This window comes from Anas acuta, chromosome 23 (assembly GCF_963932015.1).
Source record: "Anas acuta chromosome 23, bAnaAcu1.1, whole genome shotgun sequence".
Lineage (NCBI taxonomy): Eukaryota > Metazoa > Chordata > Aves > Anseriformes > Anatidae > Anas > Anas acuta.
In genome coordinates this window covers 3,534,063-3,552,946 of record NC_089001.1, presented here as the reverse complement: position 1 = coordinate 3,552,946, position 18,884 = coordinate 3,534,063, and the positions used below count along the sequence as shown (strand labels likewise).

At 47.6% G+C, this 18,884-nt stretch overlaps 1 long non-coding RNA gene across 2 annotated transcripts in view; it reads left to right on the top strand.

Annotated features, from left to right (window-relative positions):
- The window catches only part of LOC137843729 (uncharacterized), a 153,718-nt gene that overhangs the window by 110,282 nt on the left and 24,552 nt on the right, over positions 1 to 18,884 (top strand). The window lies entirely within an intron of this gene.

Genomic DNA, 18,884 nt, shown 5'->3' with positions numbered 1-18,884 from the left:
AGCTGCCAGACTGAGGAGCAGACTGGGATGTCCACCACTGCCTTCCCAGTTGCTCCGTTATGTCCCTTGTCTGGGGCTTGCCACGGCTCAGCCCAGTTAGTTCTGCGCTGAGTGTTGGAGCTGATGACATGTAGTCCTCAGAGCCTTGTTTTCTTTCTCCTAGAAAGGACTGTGTGAAGCTGCAGGTTAGAACTGGAAATCTCAGCTCATTGCAGTATTCATCTCTGTGCTCGTTGAATCACAGTGAGGAAAGCTTTTAGCAGTCTTCTGCCCTCCTCTGCTGTGCACCAGGTTCCTCTTCCGTACCTGTTTGGAAATCTCTCTGAAACAGCCTGATTACTCCTGTGAGCACAACGAGCATCAGATGAACACAGCACCTGGATATGATCACTGTAAATTTTCAGTTTACACTAATACGATGCAGGGCTCGGGATTAGAAGCAATCATCTGGCTCATCAAACCTCGTCCCTTGCAAATATGCAGTCCCATAATGGATGTGTCCGTGAGCATCTTGAAAATCTCTTCTCTGTGCACAAGTCTTGGAAACATTCCCTTAGGATACGCACACGCTAGGATAATACATTTAAAACGAGACCAAAAGCTCCCCAGCTACAGAAACCTGAGGGAAGAAAGCAAAACAGATCAAGGACATCAAAAATGTCCTAAGTTACTGAAATAGCAGGGAATTTGTTAGGCAATAAATGATACCATGAATCTTGCACGTGGGCTGAATGTTGAGGGTTTCCGTCCTTCCCCTGATGCCTTCATTACCAGTCACTCACAAGAAAATGACGTGGGACTGGCTGGAAAGTGAGCCTGTGGTGGCATTTAGCCATCTGCAGCCAGTAGGGAAGGCAGAAGTGAGTCCTGCAGCCCTGGCTGCGCCTCAGCCTTGACTTTCCCCCTTGTTTTGTTTCTTTGCCAAGACATGAGCACTACTGAATTCAGTGCAGGAGGGTGGGTAACATGTCCCTGGGTCGCTGGCGTGGCAGGCAGTGTGATGCAGGAGCTGGGACAAGCGGAGATCCGCGTGCTGTCAGCGCCACGCTCGCTGCGGGGCTTGGCTCTGGCAGGGGAAGGCACAGTGGGAAGGGTGGCAGCCGTCTGCAGCTCTCCAGTCATGAGCTTAACAGCCTGATTAAAATATTAAGAAAGCAAGTGTCATCGGAATGAAATACTGCGCCCTTGCCAGCAGAAATCCCTGCGTGGTTCGCAGCGCTGGCTGATGGGCTCCTTCAGGGGTTGCAGTGCCCAGCTCCGCGGGGAAGTCACCAGCCAAGGCACCAAATGGGTGCAGACAGCTCCTGTGCCATGCTGAGAGCTGCTCAGTCCCTGGGGAGAGGGGAGAGGGCTCTGCCCCTTCTCATGCTGGTGCCAAAATTGTGCAGAGCTTGTGTCCAAGGCTGGAGAGGAGGCTGGGGTGCAGAGCAGGACAGCAGGACAGAACCCCTAAAGATCTGCATTCAGATCTTTATTTATTAATTCAGAATGAATTAATAAATAAAGATCTGAGTGCAGAGTTTGGGGGTTATTTATACCTCAGCACCATCGGAGGTGATGTTATTACTATAATGGGATTGCGTTTGTAAGTCAGATAGATACCACTTGTGTAGTGCTTTTGCCCAGGAGCTTCAGGTAGAGCTTGGTCCCTCTGGTGCTGACGGAGGAGGAATGTCTCCAGGAAAGATGGTCTTCTCAAACGGTTTAAATTAAACATGCCAGGAGATGGAGTGAGCACAGGCAGAAAGGAGGCGAGGAGCAGGGGTGCTTTATCATGACGGGCTTCGGATGCAGCCCCTGGGTAAAGCTGCTTGCTTGCTGGTTTCTTCACCAGGATGTTTTCGGGAGGCCTCCAGTGTGCCCAAGGGTGCACTAGTGAGCCCTGCCAGGCCTCCAGAGGCCTCTGCATTCCAGGAAGAGTCCCTATTTTGCTTCTAGGGTGCAAAAGGAGGCTTGTAGGACATCCTAGAGGAAACTGGTGCTGGAACAGGCTGGGGAGGAAGCAAAGGGGTGCTGAAACATGTTTGTAAGGCACACGAGGCTTTCTTCAAACACACACAGCCCTTGCTTGTAAGGGTAACACAACAGAAACAATTAATATAATGTCAGCCAGGGGCTGGAGTGCAAGTCCCAGCAAGAATAAATAAAACCCAGGCTAATCTGGCTCAAGGTTCAGACGCATTCCTGCCCAGATTTAACACGTGTGCACACAAAAATCTATGACAAAAACAAAGGCATTACGAGAACATATGAGGATCTGGGAGAAGCGAGTAGCTCATTGCCTGCAGACACTGCTGAAGAGGAGAGAGGGCTGCAGCACTCCCAGAGCAGGCAGCTCAGCACCGTGCTTGGTCCCATGCAAAAAACTCAGGGTGTGTTGGGCAAGGAGGAGATGAACTGCAGCCCAAAAGTGTTTAAAACACAGCCAGGTGACACTGCCTAAGGGGAAAGCCCAGTTCTTGTGTTCACCTGAGCAGCTCTCACTGTTCCCAAATAGTTTGAGTCCAGCCCTTCTTAACTGGCCTTGGTCTCCTGTCTGTGCTGTAGCCTTCATCCTCTGAGACTTTAGGAGGTGGAAGCACTTGGCAAGGTGTGCACAAGCCCAGCATGTTCTTGAAGAGCATCCAGGCTTTCCCAGCCCACCAAAAAAGGGATGAAAGTCAAAGGGTGTGAGATCTAGAGAAAGCAAACATGTTAACTAACCTTCCAGGTTTGTTCTCCAGCATTTCTTGCTGCTATCCAGATGGGACCCTCTCCAAGTGGATGCTTGTATAACTCCCGAGGGGCATTAGCAACTCTAGATCCGCATTTTAATCATCATTCAATTCATCTTCTCTTGTATGGCCCCTGGGGACCATCTCAGAGCTTTTAGAAGAAGCGGTAATGGGAGATTTAAAAGCATGGAGAAAAAGACTGAAGGGACCAGGGGGTAGGAGAAGGGGTAGGAGATGCTGACCCCAAGAGGAGAACTTGAACCAAAAGTTTCTCAGCAATGCAGATGTGAGCAGGGTGGCTGGTGGCTGCTGTCAGAGCCGTGCTCAGGCTGAGGGAATATGCAGACACGGCTGTGTTGGAGACAAATCCTCCCTTCCAGCTCTGGTGTTCTGAAATACTCCAGAAAGAAAACTCCACGCTCTCAAAAGCAAGCCGCAGGTTTTCCTGAGCTAGGAAGTGACTCACTCCATAAATGCAGTCTCAGAAGACGAGTACAGGACTCAGGTTCTCATCCAGGTATGGCTGTGGGAGCACTAGAAAATCACTTAATTAGGGTTGTGCGGGGAAGTGCTTTCAAGATCTCAGATAATCGGCTTGTTCTGCGTTTGTCAACTTTTCAAGTGCAAAGCGATGCGAGCGCTTGTTGTTCAGGAGCATGGCCTCAGGTCTGTGCTAACCGCTTGCAGCCACTGCAGGCAGGCTGTTTGGGGACAGCAGCACACAAATTCTGCTCGGCCCCGCTGCAGGAGGCTCAGCTTGGTGCTCCCCATCGGGGCTGGGCTGTGTGATACTCACAACACCGAGGTACAGACAGCATGGGCAGCATGATCATGTTTTTTTGGCAGCGAAGCCATAGCTTCGGGTAATTTCAGCCAGCCAGCAGGGCAGATCCTTCAGCTAGGGTCTTTCCCCAGCACTCAGCCATAACACGAGGCTGGCTGTCTTTGGCAGTGCCCAGGAATAATGCTCTATCTATTTCTATTTGCATAGTACAGGGAAAACTGGATAGAGAATGACAGAAGAACAAAACAAATCCCAAAATAAGCTCCTGTCCTTGCCTTTGTTCTGTTACTGGATCCCTTTGGCTCCGTTGTTTCATGGTGGCTGACATTCTCTCTTGGGCATAATCATATTGATTACATTAATATTATTCCGCAGGATTAGCCGTGTTGTTCTGGTGCTTGGGAAAACAAAAGCAAAAAATCTCTCCTGGGCCTGGCTAACTGGGTAGAAGGCTCTCGTAAATAGAGAGCACAGGTCTCCTGGGAGTTGGTTTGGCTCCTCTCTAGGGGGAGGAAAAGGGGGGTGATGAAGGTAAAGAGACACTGCAAATGTTGAGGTCTGTGACTTGAGGTCTTGTCTACCTTTGCTCACCTTCCCATGTGCCTTCCTTCATCTTCCTGTGTATAAATTTGAGCACATCCCTAGTCCCCACCCTGGTGCTTCCGTTCCACCAGGGAATTTTCTCATCAGCATTGTAAAATGCCTCATTAGGAAGGAAGCAGGCAGAGCAGGCTTTGCTGAGACAGAACCTGGGGGTGTAAGATGGGTTCTTCTTTTGGTCTCAGTTTTACCAGTGGTATTTTGCTTGAATTGACCTAGTACAATCATCTTTCAGCTATGGGGGGGGATTAATATTGCTATTTTTTGGCCTGCTTGTTGAACTGGGTGACCACAAAGCTGTCTGTTTTGATCACCAGCTCCCAAGACCTGTAGTAATAAGTACAAACCAGTTTCTTCTTCCCCATTTACCGTCCCTCTTTGTAGATCTATCAGGCACTGAGCTCGCTTCTCCAACACCCTGTTGCATGAAAGGAGTTGTTCAAATTGCCGTATATACATGCATGAAAATCCTGATCTGTTTGTCTGGTGGGAGTAGATGTTTCTCTTAGGAAGCTCCAAGTGAAATTTGGTCCATTTTCTCCTTCTGTCTTTCCTCTGCACTGGCCTGAAACAGACAGTTTCATCAGATTTCATTCTCTTGATTTTCTTCTTAAAGCTCCAGCTCCAGGAATCATGTGTTTATCTTTAAAATCAAGAAGGAAAACTCTCTAGCTCCCCCCTTCCACTTCCATTAAAAATTCTAAAAGCTATGTAGCCTTAGAGAATAGCCTGACTAAAGACATGAAAAAGAATTGCTGATTTATTTATTATTTATAGATCTCATTATATTTTAACTCCAGGGGGTGGCAAATACAGGATAGACTCCTTTAAACAACTTGTGGGCCCTCCAGTGGTGCTCGTCATGTTTCTGCACCGAGTAAGGTAGCAAAAAGCTGTCCAAGCAGCGATGCTGAGCAAGGACAGGTAGGAAGGGACAATTTTTATGCAATGTGATACTTGTGGGGATGAGACAAGTGACGGTGCAGGCTGGACAGGACAGATCAGGATGACATGCACTGGGATTTAGCAATCTGGGAGCGCTGGAGCTGGCCCAGCACCACCCAGCAGCGTTGCAGAGCTCAATGTTTTTAAGCAGCTTCAGCCCTGCGAGTTTTACATCCCTTTTCACGCCTCCTTGCAGTGTCTTTGCACGTCCCTTGCACCAGCTCCCAATTCCCTATGTGACACTAAAGGTGTCTCCCAAAGCTGACAATTAAATCATGTACCTGAAGCGGGTGCTAATGAAGCACGGCTCTGGCCTCTTCATTACAGGTGAGAAGCTGGTGTGACTCCAGCAACCAAAAAACCAAACCTGTGAAATGCAGAAGTGCAGTGCCCGAGGTCTGCAAAGTGCTCTGTCCTTGTGCCTCACGAAAAGGGTCACCCCCGACAGAGCTCTCCTCCTGTCCCACCACAAGCTGATGGAGCCACTGCTCCATGGAGCCCTCCAGCCATAATATCAAGGCGCTGGGACCTGCTACGGACCTCCAGGGTGTTCATAACAGGGAAAAAAAAACAAAGCAGAGGGAACAGAGCTCCATGGAGGGGGCTGAGACCAAAGCTGCTGCTGTAAACGTGCAGTATTGGCCTACTATAGGACAGAGCTGTGCATACAGTATGATGACCAAGATTTTGCTGCCTCAAGGTTGTCTCCACTTCCAGGAAAACCAGATGGCAAACCTTTAACTTTAAAAGATGGGAAAATATGTTCCAAAGCTGCTGTGGCGTGCTGCTTCTGCCCACGGCTGTGCCTCTGGGTCAGAGCTGGGGAGGGACGGGCCACCTTCCAGTCTGGTTTCGCCTCTTCTTTTCTCCCACTGTCCTGTTAAGCAAGCGAGGGCAGAGGAACTCATAAATAAAGCCATGGATTTAGGGCAGAGCTAAAATCTTATTTGAAAGGATTTGCTCTCGATTTCATTTTTTTGTTCAATGTATTTTTATTAACAAGTCTATTCAATCAGAACTGCAACTCGTTGCCTCCTGTGCCTGGGAGATCTTTTCTCAATGTAATTTGTCAGCTGGATTCCTTCCCGGTTGTGCTCCTGGTTTTTCTCAGCACATTCTGATTCCCCCATTTTTTTTGCCAAAAGCAGACGCTTCTTATTGCTGGGGCACGGGAACATTTCAATCATCATTTTTGTCCCAGACACATCCACATGCACATATATATATGTATGTATAGGCATACACATCGTTAGTTTTTCCCCTTCTGGCCTCAACTTTTAATTGAGTTTGCCGTGAGTCCCTGACAACATCAGACAAGAAATTACAGTCCTATCATCCACTTCGCAGAAATTGTTTGTGAGCCTTGCCTACACGGGCAATTCCCTGCTGCTGCTGTAGCAATGCTGGCAGCAGGAGGATGCACCGGCACGCTGCGTTATCACCCAGCCAGTGAGGTCGGGGGCAGAATGAACCTTCATCTCCTGCTACCCAGAGTCTAGAAATATCAATTTTCTGGCTTTTGATATGCAGAGGGGAGGAGAGCATCCTGGCTTTGTGAGGAGCCCAAGTTCTTGTTGAAATTCTGTAGGAGAAAAGGGGAGCTGATCAGAGGAATGGAACTTTCTTAGGAGGAGACATCCAGCCTCAGGAGTGATGGATTGAAATGGAGCTGGTGCTCAGAGCTCCAGGCTAAAGAGGGAACGAGGCAAACAAGGTGACTGCTGCAGTTCTCACTGCGCTGCAAGACAGCTGTTAGGAGCAGGGCAGTACAAAACCGTGTCAGAAATAGATACCCCAAACCTTGTTAATCTGTACTCAAATCCCTCCGTTCCTAGGGCCCTGCAAGACACGGTACTGCTGTCGTGCTGCTGATGGCAATACAAATACGGGCCTGAAAATATGAACAGGCTGGTGTCCCACTTATTTGATTTCCAGCTCCGACCCTTGAAGCTTTCACTTTTCTCTGTTCTCAGCTTTGTGATGATGGCAGACAGAGGAGTGGTGAAAACCAGCAGTTTCCTACTGATTGCAACTCCGTATGAAAACTTTGATTAAACTTTTTCCAAATCCTACTTGTTAGCATAATTTGGGTGGATTTATGCTGTGTCATAGCAATATATCTGATTATTTACGGGAGTTAACGGCCGATTACAATTAACTTTGATGAATGTAAAGCTTTCTGGAAGGAGAAAAATGTCCCCTCCCTTTGCCATAATTTATGCTGCAGGTTAGTTCGTGAGTGCAAATAAATAGAAGTAGGTCATAAACCATCCTGACTTAAGGCAATGGGAGAATCTTTGCATTACCCATCAGGTGGTGTAAACCAGAGAAACTTCAATAGAAGTTGAAGAATTTGCACAGACTTGATGCAGTCTGAGGATCTAGTCCCTTATCTTTTATCTGTTCTTTTCTGGTTTTCTGCTGATTAGAGATTTACTAGATATCGAGGCAAGAGGGAAGGGGCTAATTTATGTAGATTTATGTGCACTGGCAATATTTATATAGGTGCTAGTGTGTGCACACCCAGAGAATGGGGGAAAATTGTATCATCCTCAGATGTCCATAGCTAGCAGAAACTGTGATCCCTGGAGAGGCTTTGCCCTGGGAAGCAGTTCTCCATCTAAGCTAAATGAGAAATCAATTTAACCTCAAAAAAAGAGAAATATTGTGCCTGAACAGAGCAGCTTTGAAATGAAAAAACACACAGAGAGGTTTGCAGTTGAAATTGTGGGGCAAGGGGAAAGGAAGGTTTGCCTGGAAGCTGGACGAAGCCCGTGGCCAAGCCCTGAATACCACTCCGTGTCCTCGTGTGTGATCCGTGGTGGGAAATCTGTGTCCTGAGCAGCTCTGTGGTCTCGCTGCCTTGTCAGAGAGGAGGCATCACGTCTTGTTTGGCATGAAGGGGGCCGCACGCTATTGTCTTGGTTCTGCTAATGACCTACGGATAAAAATCTTGCATGTAGCGTTTCATCGGCTGTAGTAAATGTTCTTTCTTTATTAATTCTGTTTGGGATCAATAATTAATGCCGCTGACTCCTTTACAATTCCCTTCAGTGTGAGAGGAGCATGGAGGGAGGATAGTATTTCATAGCTTTACTGTCAGAAGAGCTTTGTTTTCCTTGAAGACCTCTGCAGTCCCAAAGCACATAAAGGTTCTCATACTACCAAAGTCCTTTCCTTGTTTAGGGTCAGCAAGATCCTCGTTTAAGTAGGCTGGCAAGGTATATAATTGGGCATATAATTCCCACCTGAGAGAAAATGCAGCAAATGCACTGAGCAAAGGTCTCGCCATCCCTCCCTGGTCTGCTACAGCATAACAGAAAGACTCGTTGTGCAGAAAGTCAGCTTTGCATTGGTAGCACAGACAGCAACAGAGAGGATTTCTCCGCCAGCAGCCATCTCCCCACTGCTTAGCATTTTCTGATCAAGCCTTTGGAGTCTTTTTGCAGCGATCACCAAATTTCAGGTTTGGACTGTGCAGCCTACAAGCCCCATGCCACCGGTGATTACGAGGTTGTCGTTCCTCTGTGACATCCCGCTGCTAACAAAGCAGAGCGGGTCTGCTGCCAGCCTGCAGGTGGAAAGAAAGGCTTTGTGGTCTCTTGTCAGCCCCTTGAGCCATGCACATCCCTGAAGCATCTTTTCCATGAAGATCAGTGTGAATTTGATTCTGTATTTTAGAAAACAAATAGGTCAGGACTGGGGAGACAGAATTTCTTTAGCCACTAGCTAATTTCTTTCGCCCGTTAGCTCCCCTCAGGTCAGTCCGTGGCACATCAGGGTTCCTTCTCAGCTGCCTTTCTGACTAATGCTTTCACCACCAGGAGAGAAATCCTAAGCTTATAGGCTTATTTCTCTTGCAGACAAAATGCCAGGATGGGTTCTTTGTGCCGGCAGCGCAGCCCTGTCTCAGCCACACTAGTGGCTGTTGACCCTGCTGCGGGTAAAAGGAGGGTTTCAAACAAGTTGGCAGGGTATCAGACAAAGGCTCGGTTAATACCACACAGCTCAATGGCCCCTTTCATGCAAGAATAGCAAATGGATTTTGCACACACTGTTCGAGCAAGCTTGCTTCCATCCCTCAGCTAGAGATGCTGTCATCCTTTCACGTGGCAGGGAAGCAGGCACTGAGTTAGAATAAATTTTTTCTCAGTTCTTGTCTTTTCAGATCATTCCATTTTGGTGCTGTCTTCTCATGTAGAAAATACAAGAAAATTGTGAACTTCTCCATTCTTTATTTTTATTTGCCGTGTTAAGGGAAAGGGATATGCTGGGACTTTCTCAAAGCTGATTTTAGACTGCATCTTCTGCTTTCTTGCAAAATGTGTAAGCAGCACAGTCTGAAAAATGAAAAAAAAAAATGGAATGCTTTGGATCAGAAAGCTACTTTTGCTGGAAGTTTGAAGGAGAACGGGTAGAGCTGGTTAATATAGCAGTCTCCTACCGCAGGGACTAACTCCTGATGGTGAATCTTTGCACTTCACGGGTACCACAGACGGTGCTGCAGTACAGAACCCCAAAGCCCCAGTTCTTTAAGCAGGGTTTTGCTAATCTGCCAGAGGAGATAGAAACTGGCTTCCTCTCTTTCCTTTCCCCTCTGCACTTGATGAAAACAAGCCATCCAACCTGAAAGAGCTTTGCTGAGCGCTGGTGTCACTTGGTGTGGTCCTTGCAGCTCAACCTGCTGCTGGGCTGGGGACTCTCTGATTTACGGCCACATCCCCGCTAACACGCCTGCAGCTCCAAGGGTTGGCCAACACCCAGCTCGCAAATCCAGCTGAGAAGCTGTCGTGCCAAATGCCTTGCATCGATTACTGAGCTGATGTCTCCGTGGCTGCAGCTCAGTGACTGCTCCTCCCGAGCATGTCTTGGCTTCTCTGCGAGCCCATCATTTATCTGCGCCGCGAGGCGACAGACACATTTGCTCCAGTTTTGCTTCAAGGTTGCTTCCTTCGTGTTGCACAGATGTAGGAGACAGCTCATGGATGAACTGATCCTCCTCCCTTTGGCTTTGTCCTGCACGTGGAGACAGCAGCTCGCTGGAGCTTTCAGCCCATGGATAACCCAGGTCCCTGCACAACCTGCTGGAAATTCCTCCTGCCTCTGCTGTCCTTGTCATTTGTCACTGAGGTTTCCACTCGCACCTACGGGCTTTGCCAATGGTCTTTTTCTTCAGGTACCTTGTCACTTCTCTTTGTAGTCCAGTTGTCTAGTTCCTGGCTCACGTTAAAGATCTTCCAAGAGATCTATAAATTCAATGAGACAACCAGTCCTCGCCCCATGTTTGAGCTGGGCACAGGGGCCGCATAGTATCGATGGCATTAGCATTGCCTTGGCCATCCTCAGCATCAGCAAGCAGGCTCCTTCCTGCTTCAGTATTCAGTCCTCTTTGTTTTCCCCTCCTCCTTCACCGAAGGGGTAAATGGGATTACGCTGTGGCCCTCCAGATATTCACAGGCCCAGACCATGAAAACAATAGAGCTATCTGCCAGCGTAAGTGAATATGGGACTCGGAGTCTAATTAGATAGGGAGACTGGGAGCAAATATGTAAATACCAAGATGAGTATTGTAAAAAATATTTTTAGATATTTGTACTGCAGGATTTCTTGATTTGCTGCTGGGGCTGTGAGGTTTATCTCTGTGGTCTCTTAGGAAAGAAAAAAATTACATGCAAAGCCAACCAGTGTTTGTCTGGTTTTGTTTTTCAAATATTGTGCTGCAAATAGGGAGGGCAGGTAAGCAGCACTTGAGGAATATGAGGGAAAGGAAAAAGAAGGTCTCAGAGATGCTCGGCAGTCTGATCTCTCTGAATACTGTGCACGTGGACATAGACACGTTGTGACTGTAAATATTGGAAAGATGTATAATTCAAATAGATCCAACAAGGGTGCTCTTCCCCCTGCCACCCCCACATCTGCAGAACCCTAAGCAATGAGAGAGGCTTTTATTTTTAAAGTTAGAACTAGAAATGCCTGGCTTGGAAGAACAGTTTAACAATACTGCTTAATATAATGGGGCAAGGATTAATAGATGCAGGTGTATGTGACCCTTTGGGGTCCCTAAGGACCTTGTCTGGGACCTTGCATGTCCAGATGCAGGAACATGCTCAGAATGCCATAGAAATACACAGATTTTCTGGTGGAGACATAACACCTGGCAAGTGGGCCCAGGACATAGCTGAGCTGCTCAGACTGGGGCTAGCAGAGGGCAGTGGTTCCCTCCCAGTTGGCCCTTCCATTTTTCTGCCTGCCATCCCGATCTCCCTTTAGCTGCTAGGTCTTGAGTCACAAGCCAAAGCAGACGTCAGATGGAGGGTGCTCTCCAAAATCAGAGGGATTTGGGGCTTTAAAAGCTGCTGGAGCATCAACCTCAGGCAGGAATTTTTGTTCTGTGGCAGGTAACAGAGTTTGTAACATGCTGATGGGCAGAAATCAGGGGAACTGGTCACACTGGTAATTCAATTGCCATTTGAGATCACCCAAACAACCTGTGAAAAAGAAGTTGCCTAGAGGAAAGTCTGGCCTTTGAGTAAAAGCTGAAGGAAATTACTGTGGTACCTCAGGGGAGTCTCTGAAGAACTGATTTAAGATGGGGTCAGAATAGTTCTTAGTACAAATTGCCCTGTGTAATTTCGTGTCTGCCAAGTGCCAGCCTATCTCCACTCCCTAATCCCTACATCTCCAAGAACCTTTCCTCCCATGATCTCTTTTCATCCTCCTTTCCTGAACTGTTAACCCACCTGCTTTAAATAGAAGGCATCTTTCCCTTCTGCTATGAAAGGCAGACTTAGTTATCCTGAAAGAGGAAACTCCATTTGCACAAAGCAGAGTTTCTACTTTGCTTGAGCTCCAGCTATCCTTCCTCAGCCCACCAGGGACCTCCTTCCAGGCAGGAAGATGCTTAGCAGTGGAACTGCATCCCAGAAGCAAAATTAAAAATGCTCTGAAAGGAAAAGAAAAGGAGAATAAAATCCAATGAGCTGGACACTTGTTTCATTCGCCCCATGGCCATGGTTTTTGTTTGTTTGTTTGTTTGTTTTTCCTGTGGCATATTTCTCAGCAATTAGTAATAATAGGAATTTAAAAGGAGATTCCCAACAGAAACAAAAAACTAGGCTTAATCATGTTGACCAGTAATGTTTTATCAATGTTAGCCACAAGAACCTGTGGTGCGGTGCCTTTTCCCTTTGTAGGAGCCCTCCCCATCACCCCCGATTTGTGAGTTCATCTCTCAGCCCTTGGAAATTGTCACCCCAGCTCCTCCAGGACCCGGCATTGCTCTCTCCAGCCCACTGCTCCTGCAAAGCTGGGTGCCTGGGTTTCACCTCCAAGCTCCATCCAGAACCAGCTCCTGCCCAGGCTGGGGGTCAGGGCTGCACCTTCTCCCTGCCATAGCTGCAGCGAGGGGAAAGGCAGGATGGAGCGGGAGCCACGAAGACGTTTTGCCATTAAGTGGTGTAATTTAGTCTCTGCTCGATGTTTTGATTTTGCCCAGCTGTGTCTGTGTGCATTTAGATTAATCCTGTTAGCTGGCAGGAGCGGGGCTGCCTGCTGTTTATCAAGAGTGCTTGTGTGATTCCTATTTGATATGCAGTTGTCTTGGAGAGGAACTCGGCAGCCTCGCTGCTCGCTGGGGCTGGGCTCTGTTGGGCAGAGCTCTTTGGGAGTCCAGCAGCAGAGCTGCTGCCTTCCTTGGCGCTGAAACGGGAGGGAAAAGGGACATTCCCTTGGTCATTCAGAGGCACGGATGTGTGGCCATGGTGTTTGTCAGAGCAGAAACTGGCCAGTTGGTCTGCAGCACTTTGTGCTGCTGGGGCTGGCACTGGGGCTTCTCCACATCGTGCTTCAGTCACTTGCCACGAGCAGACAGAGAAGTGGCAGGAGCATCTGAGGAACCAGACTCTCCCCATGCCAGGGAAAGTATGGACTTCTTGCTGAAATTAATTGCTCCTTTAACAAATTACCGCTCATTAGCCAAGCTACTGTGACGATGTGTGTGCTCTTAGCCTGTTTTATCTGCAAAATGAGAAGACATTACCTTTAAAAAACCCCTAACGATTAGCATAAAGGAGCTGGCTTGCCATAACTCTGTCAGCATACGATAAAAAGTGATGCCCTGTGTTCCTAATAGCCATACTGATAAAACATAATAATACAGCACATGGCTTTGAAGTCCCGAGTGGCTGGTTTGGTGTGGGATATCTTGGCGAGTCTTACTGCAAAATGAAGAGTTCGGCAGGAGGTGGGTGCCCAGAATTGCTGTCCTGGGTTGGAGAGATGAGCTCCGCATTTTTAGTTGTACAGAAGGAGGTTTGTGACCTCATTCATGCACTTCATTCATCTAAGTCAGTCTTCTGTCCTAGACCTTTTTTGTTTTTAATCCTATGTAATATTTCAGTGGAACTTGCTGTCGTTAGGTGTGATGGAAGTGGAGCATCTAGAGAGGTTCAAATGGGGATTAATCTTTTCTCTGAGTAATGAAAACACAGAGTTATTACGTTAGTTATGAAGGACAAAAGTCCCTTATGCCTACTGAACATGAGAGTAGGCTGGGATGAGATTTTTCTTCTTGATTATTTCCCTATGTTTCCCACACAGCTGTTCTTTCAGCAGAAGCTAATGGATTTGGGAATATTCAGTCATTACATCTCCCTGAAATTATTTTTCTTTTAAGTATATCGAATAATAAAAGCTTCAACAGGGAAAATTTTCCCTTTCTTATAATATTTTTTTTTCTTCTTCAGAAAATGCATTATTCTGTTTAAGTTCCTCTAGTTCTTTGATCGGGTCTATTATTCCATCTTCCCATCATCTCCCAAGCATTGCACTCAAAATATTAACCTGATTATCCATATTCTGTGTATCAATAGTTGTTCTGTTTGCCATGCTGAACTTGTATAGCAATTCAAAAGGCATATGGCACGTGTCCAGCTGCCCGTGCACCAAAAACTGCCTTTGCCAACCCCCAAATCTTGTTCAAATGCTGACATCTGAACCTGTGGGATTCCTGTCCCCAGAAACCTGCAGGTTCAGGGCATCCCTCCGTCAGTCACGTTACTGTGGATGGGAGGTGGTGTTGTGCCCTAACCGTGTGTTCCCTGCACTATTAACACCCATAATCTGCCAAGCGGCTTCCGAAGGTGCTAAGATGTCAGCACAACTGTTGTTCTTGGAGAAAGGTTTTTACAAGACTAGCTCTTTGCCGCCACACGGTCCTGAGCTGAGGGACAAGTGGATTCAAAATGGGATTAGGTATGTTTGAGGAACACAATCCCCTCCCGACAGAGATTAGGCCTCAAGTCTCTGCTTTGCTACAAACTCCTTTTTTGACCTTAAGCAAATCTCACCTCTCTGTGGCTTTGTTCCCTGTGGTCTTGGAATTGAGGATTCACATTTGCCATAAGTGCTGGGAAAATAAATGCACCAAGGATCCTGATGCTCAGCTGTTACACTAACAGGGAGCCACATCAGCTATGTCATTAGCAGGATTTAAAAACACTGATAGGGATATTAATTAAGGACATAAGCAAAGTACAAACTGATAGGGTCAGGAAAAAACAGCTCTCCCTAAACACAGCTTATCCCACATCTGTCTACCAGCATCCTCCACTGAAGCATCTGGTACTGTCAGATGGGTTACTGAGCCAGATGCATTTGCGCTGCAATTCACTCTAACGCTGTCTTTGTTCTTGCATCTCCTGACTGATTGCTCCCTAAAAGTTTGCATTTTCCATTTGCTCTGTGTCAGTGGGGATTGATTACGACAAAGCGGAATCTATACCCATCTCACATGGAAGCCTGGTACATACAACAGTCTTGATTGGGATTGAGGCTTGTTTTTTTTTCCTAATAAATTGGAAATCATAATTGAATATTTCTGGCTGATGTTTAGACTTCGGTGATTTAGCCAAAATGGAGTATGATGAATGAAAGACAGGAAGAATTGCAGAAAATGTGTTTCCTTTTTTCTTGGAAACACGTGATGGTACAGGAAGGTCAGTGTTAGAAATCTGCTTCGTAAACCCGTGTCTGTCTGCATTAAGTGTGTATCTCAGGTCCCTCTTGCCTGTTTTCCTCCCCAGGAAGTTATCAGCACAAGCCCAGCTGTGTGTGCTTGCTAGTCCAGCCAGGTGTCCACTGTCATTGCCATCACGTGTCTGGGAAATGAGCTGCATGGAGCACTTTTTGGTGTCTCTGCTCAGCCCCCAGCACCCACAGACCCAAGCCCAGCACCTGCAGCTGAAGCATCCTGGCTGCTCACTGCAGCTTTGGTAACGGGCTGGGACACGGAGCTGAATGCTCTCAGTGATAATCCCCGGCCCAGGCAGAGCCAAAACTTGACAGATGAGAGCCACAGAAAAAAATAAAAATAAAATAGAGCTCAGCGTGCCGCTCTTGCTGGCATCTGTGGAGGTGCAGCAGGAGCAGGTCTGATAAAGCAGAGCCAGGTAGGGAGGGCTGTGGCCCCGCTGTCCCAGCCACCAGCTCCACGCAGGTCCTGATGTGCCTTCAGCACTCGCAGCAGCAGCCTGCTGAGTATCTTGCCAGGAACAGCTGACTGGCGTATTTTAATTAGAGGGAGAGTAAACTACATCGGAGTCCGAGAGGCTGACTTTTTCACAACGGCTTGGGGAAAATGGAAAGACTAGCATTTTCAATTTAAGGTTTAGTTAGATAATGCCTGTTGGTGCCAGTAGATTACAGAGTGGATATTAAATCCTCCAGGATTTGCAATGGGAAAGTACTCACAGAATCCGTAAGTAGGCAGGAGAGCATGGCTATGGAGCTATCGTCCCCTGGAGGTCCCGAGCGGGAAGAGAAAATGCGAAGTAAATCTTTTCTTTGAAGGAGGCTCTGTGTAAAGAGCACACATATGCAGGCTGTGGCCTTTAAAGGTTTCCCTGTTAAGAAGCTTTCTTGCTTCTGACAGCAGCCAAATGGCGTGTGAAAAGGTAATGGGGTCTGTCAAACTGCTGGAGCAGGGAAATGCGAGGCAGGGCTCCTGGTGCTAATGCGCTCGCTGAGGAGTTCGAGGCAGGTTTCGTTCAGGAGTCCCCCAAAAGGACGTTCTCAGCACAGCCCTGTGGAACCAGGACAGCTGTCCTGTGCCACTTGAGTTCCCAACGCAGATCACAGCAGCTCTGGCTCTTGGTTATTTCATAACATCAGTGCAAGCTGATGCTGGTGATGTGTGGGGGCTGGTGAGTGGGAGGCAGCAAAGCAGATTCACTTGTTGGTGACCTGGGATCTCTTGGCCAGTTCAGCCCACTCCAGCCTTAGCAGGGGGACCTAGGACACAGCAAGTTCTTGCTAGAGCTCACCAAGGTTCCCATAGTTTTTTTTTTGTTGCAAAACAGTGACAATCCTGTAATGACAAGAGCTAGAAAAGGGGAAGAGTTTATCCCTCATTACTATAACATGCAGGTAGTTTGGTAGTGCGTGGTGACTATCCTGGGACTAGGTACATAAACTGTATAACACTGCCAGTTTAAATGCATTAAAATGCACAAATTAATCACTACAACCATCCTGGCGTGTTTGATCTGGTTCGAATGTTTACTTGCAGGTTAAGGGTGAATATTAACCTGCAAGGCTTCCCCTAGGAACAACTCTTTCTATTTAGAGCAATTGTTGCAACAATTCTTTCAAGTGATTTAACTGAAAGAGGGACACAGGAAAGAGTGGTTGGGTAGAAAGAACATGAGTGTTCTTCACCAGACTCTGCTGAGAACCTAGGGAAAATATTTGAGGTTGCAGTGAGCTGTTTGTATCAGAAGCACAGCAGGTAATGGCACGGACCCCAGAGTCCCACTGCCATTGCCAGTGTCCGTGAGCCATAAAGGACAGCTCGTGGGGAGTTAGGATGGAAAAGGTTCTTGTTGTGACGTGTTCAGGTAGCAGAATTACAGGTTATGTTGTATCTGCAGGTGATAAATAGTTCCTATGAGTTCCCAGCCCCGGTCCCACATGTGACATATCCCCGTACTTAACTTGGCATGTGGTAAGGGATGTCTTGAAGGTAGGTCCTAGACTAGCTCCCTAGACTAGGAAATTCTCAGAGCTGAGTTTGGGGTTGATTGAGAGCCTGCAGCTGGTGCCAGAGTGCCTGCTGCCTCCTTCGTGGTCAGGAGGAAATTATCTAGTGATGGCCCCAGGTCTGTAGCCCCAGCACTTTGCAAAGTGTTTTTTAGATTTTATCTAAAGATCGGATCCCTGGCAATAAAAACTCCAAATCTGTCATAGATTTTGGTTTGAACATCCCAATAGTTTTATTAAGAATGTGTCCCTGCATTTTACGCTTGCTAATTTGCAAATTCAAACACTTTATTTCTGTGTTATCTTTGTGCAAAAGACTGGCAAATTTATGCCACAAAAATACTGCAAAAACATAAAGGTTCACAAGCAATTAGATTTTATTATTCCTGTTTATGCTCCTGAAGAATTGTTCATTTAAAAAACTTTATAGTCAATATGTATGAAGATAAAACAATGGTCTGTCTTGCTCTGGTGGCAGAAGTCAAGTGATTAAGTGAGCTGAATGAATTATTACAGACGATCAGCTTTGGGAGCTACTTGCTTTGATTCTTAGCTGACTCTCGCAGCCAATATCCACCCAGGGAGAGGCTCTGTCCCCACCTTATTTACTTTTCCCTCGCACTAGCTCGGATCATGCATCATTCTCGTTCAGAAGCACAGAATTGCGTATGTGCTAGGAAAATTCAGCACAAACTTGCTGCTACCAGTGAGGGACTGTTTCAGTCTGTTCTCCAAACAGCCACCAAGCCTCGTTTGCAGGCTGTGCGCTCTGGGTCATGATGGAAGCAGGGCTGCAGATGCTATTCCAAGGGGTGCTGGCTGCCTTGAAATCATCCTTTCCTCAGCACACGGCCCCCAGGCAGCCTACATCAGCTCAGGACAAGGGGGCAGCATTTCAAAAGGGGCGGAGGATGTGGGAGCAAGGGTTTTTTGGGTTTGAGAGCCTCCAACGTCTCCTCTGGGTGTGAGGGCACATCTGGCAGGTAGGGGGATTTGCAAATAGAGCTTGTGGGGAGAAAGAGCCAAGGAACTGGACCCAGAAGCCTGAATTTTCAGGAAACCACGGAATTGCTGGGGGTGAAAGAGGGAGCAGACTTCAATTTATGGGATTCTGGGTGGTCTGGGGACCTCCTAGGGATGGAGAGCTGACGGCTGGCCCTGGGTCCAAGCTGAGGACGGTCTGAGCAGAGGGAGCCCTGGTCTCAACCCGTGCTTCCAGGCTGTGAAACTCTTCGTGATGCCTCCAGGGCTTCCCTGCTTGTCCTCCCCCTGCTGAGGGTTCATTGCCATGAGGTTTATTGCTGCAGCCCCCCTGCCAGTCCTGCGGGCTCCTCAGCATCATGGAGGCCGGGGGTGCAGAGCGTGCTCGACGCTCGCTCTTCTCATGCTTAAGTGGTGGAACCGAGGCGTTCGCAGCAATTTTAGGACAGGAAGGAGATTTCTCTCTGATTGCTTTTTAATCACAGTAATAACAGTAATGGAGGCAGTGAGTGGAATTGATGGGAAGGAGCTGAGCTCGGCTCTCTGCTAACTCCCATGTGGGGGTAAACAAGGAGGATTTACTGGCTTCTCGAGTGAATCCGCAATACCCTCGCTGTCCAGGAATGGCTGGCAGCAATGTTCAGGTGGTATCCCGAGCCCAGGAGAAGGAATATTCCAGAACATTCCAGACATCCTCTGGAAGCTGCCTGCCTCAGTGCCTCAGGTAAATGAGCAAACCTTGCCTGCCTCTTCCCACCCCCACAGGCACTCACACACAGTCTGCATCTAGCAGCACACGGGGGATTTATCCTCTCACTCACAGA